A 3,254-nucleotide genomic window follows, 5' to 3' on the forward strand; every position below is an offset into this window, starting at 1 on the left:
CTGGGATTACAGGCATACGCCACCATGCCCAGCTAATTTTGTATTTTTAGTAGAGATGGGGTTTCTCCATGTTGGTTAGGCTGGTCTCGAACTCCCGATCTCAGGTGATCTGCCTGCCTTGGCCTCCCAAAGTGCTGGGATTACAGGCGTAAGCCACCGTGCCTGGCCAATAAATGTAGTTTTTAAAAAGCATGACCTAACTGAAGTTCATGAAACACTTATCTTAGATGCCAGACATGGGTTTTCCATTTATCAACCTGTTTAGTTGTCTTAACAGCCCTGTGCAGTTTCTGTAAATTTTCTCTGATTTTACAGATGGGGAAATAAGGCATGGAGCGGTTAAGTTACTAATTCAAAGTACTTTCTTCTAGTTAGTGTTCTTAAATTAGTAAATGTCAGGGCCAGGATTTGAACCCAGGTAATCCAATTGCACAGGGTAATCCTATATCCTATGTATAGCCTATGCTACCCCTTAATTTGGTGCTGGTCCTGCAGAGGTTTTTAAAAAAAAAAAAAAAAGTTTGCTGGGCGAGGTGGCTCCCAGTTTACACCTGTAATCCCAGCACTTGGGGAGGCCAAAGCAGGTGGATAGCCCTGAGTTCAGGAGTTCTAGACCTGCCTGGACAATGTGGCAAAACCCCATCTCTATCGAGAATACAAAAAAAAAAAAATTGCCAGGCGTGTGGTGGCATATGCCTGTAGTTCCAGCTGAGGTGGGAAGATTGCTTGAGCCTGGGAGGCAAGGTTGCAGTGAGCTGAGATTGCACTACTACATTCCAGCCTGGGCAATAGGGTGAGACCCTGCCTCAAAAACAAGAAAAAATGTCTAGCAATAGGCTACAGAGTTCCTCAGTCTCGTATCTCCCAGTTAATTCTTTGTTATAAGGGGCTGTCCTGTACATTTTAGGATGTTGAACCTCCTTGGCTTCTGCCCACTAGATGCCAGTAACACCCCAGTTACGACAATCAAAAATGCCTCTGGACATTTTGTGAGGTTCCGGGAGGGACAAAATCAACCCCTTTCTCAGAATTCAGGGCTAAAGTGTGGTACATCTATATAATGAAATACTATGCAGCCATTAATATTTTATTTTAGAAGAATATTTAAAGACAGGCCTGGCATGGTGGCTCACACCTGTAATCTCAGCACTTTGGTAGGCTGAGGTATGAGAATCACTTGAGGCCAGGAGTTTGAGACCAGCCTGGACAACACAGTGAAACCCTGTCTTTATAAAAATAAAATAAAAGTAAAAATATAGGCCGGGCTTGGTGACTTGCGCCTATAATCCCACACTTTGGGAGGCCGAGGCGGGTGAATCCTGAGGTTAGGAGATCGAGACCATCCTGGCTAACACAGTGAAACCCTGTCTCTACTAAAAGTACAAAAAATAAATTAGCCAGGCGTGGTGGCAGGTGCCTGTAGTCCCCGCTACTTGGGAGGCTGAGGCAGGAGAATGGCGTAAACCCAGGAGGCAGAGCTTGCAGTAAGCCGAGATTGCACCACTGCACTCCAGCCTGAGTGACAGAGTGACACTCTGTTTCCAAAAAAAAAAAAAAAGTAAAAATATAGCTAGGTGTGGTGGCGCACTCCTCTAGTCCGAGCTACTTGAGAGGTTAAGGTGGGAGGATTGCTTGAGCCAAGGAGTTTGAGGCTACAGTGAGCCATGACCACACCACTGCACTCCATCCTAGGCAACAAAGTGAGACCCTAGTCTTAAAAATTTGTAAAAATATGTATTTATTTATTTATCTGTTTTGAGATAGGGTCTCACTATCTCACCCAGGCTGTAATGCAGTGGCACACCCATGGCTCAACCTCCCAGGCTCAAGCAATCCTTCCACCTCACTGTCCCTAATAGCTGTAACTACAGATGCCCACCCCCACACCTGGCTAATTTTTGTGATTTTTGTAGAGACAGAGTTTCACCATGTTGCCCAGGCTGGTCTCAAACTCCTGGGTTCAGGCTGTCCTTTCACCTCAGCCTCCCAAAGTGTTGGGATTACAGGCATGAGCCACTCTGCCCAACCAAAAAATATTTAAAGACAAAGGAAAACAAATTAGCAAGCTACTATATTTTACTATTTTTCATATTTTAACATCTGTGAAATCTGGGTCCATTTAACAGTGGATAGATAGTGGTCCTCCAGGCTTGTCAACCAGTGCCATCCATTTCCTGTGCTTACTGTAAGACGTCAAAAACACCAGATTGGAAAAAAATCCTAACTATAAATGGTGAGAGAAGTGATGAATAAGATGTGTTGTACAACATTCCCAAAGACAGCTTAGGCACCTAGCACCACAGCTTTAGTTCTTTTGTGGATTCTGTAAGGAAATGCTTGTTGCCAGTGCTTTCAGTGCTGCAAAGGATAAATTCTGTGGAAAAACCCAGACAACCTCTGAGTCAGAAGTAATATTTCAAAAGTGAGGAAATTTTAGAAATACCTTTACCAATGTAATTTGCTTGTATTTTCGTTTTTATATATGGGCAATATGATAAAAATGTGTCTAATGAAGTCTAACAAAGCTTTTTAAGTAAGTAGAAAATCAAATTCTAAGTGATTTTTCCTGTCTATACGTACATTTTTCTACACTTTCCAGACTACATATTTTTGAAAAACGTACCGTTAGTCTTTTGTAACTTAAAATGAGTTCTCTGTTTATCATATAAAATGAATGCTTTTTTTCCGATGCTCTGAAGTCCATTTATTTTAATAACACCATTTGGTTTTTTGCCTTCTTCCTCAAATGATCCCTTTGTTTTAATCAACCCTACCTGCTCTCCATTCATGCAAAATACTTTTCCCAATAGTCATTCCTTTTCAGTATGATTTATTAAAAGGACCACTGAACTGAATGTCTGGAAACGTGGGTTCCAATTCTGCCTAAGCTTTCTGTGTTGTTTCCCTAGTAGTTCACTCTCCTACTCTCCATCAGATCGTCTGCACTATTCTTAAATCCCTAATTCCCACCGCTTCCCAGTTCTCTCCTTGGTAAATAATCTCACCTCCTACAACATTGAGGAAATAGAAGCCATGAGGAAAAAACTTCCTCTTCTGCCCTGAAATCTGCAAACCTATTTGCATCCACAAATTCTCTCCAACAGTCACTATTCTGTCCCTTCTATTTAAGGTAGTCGTGGGTTTTTGATTCCATCCCATTTTAACATCTCATTCTGTCATTCTGTGGAACCACTTACTAAGTACAAAATTTAGTTCATATGTGAAATACTTTACAAAACTTAAATATCTTTAAA

Source organism: Theropithecus gelada, chromosome 8 (genome assembly GCF_003255815.1).
Source record: "Theropithecus gelada isolate Dixy chromosome 8, Tgel_1.0, whole genome shotgun sequence".
NCBI classification, from domain to species: Eukaryota; Metazoa; Chordata; class Mammalia; order Primates; family Cercopithecidae; genus Theropithecus; species Theropithecus gelada.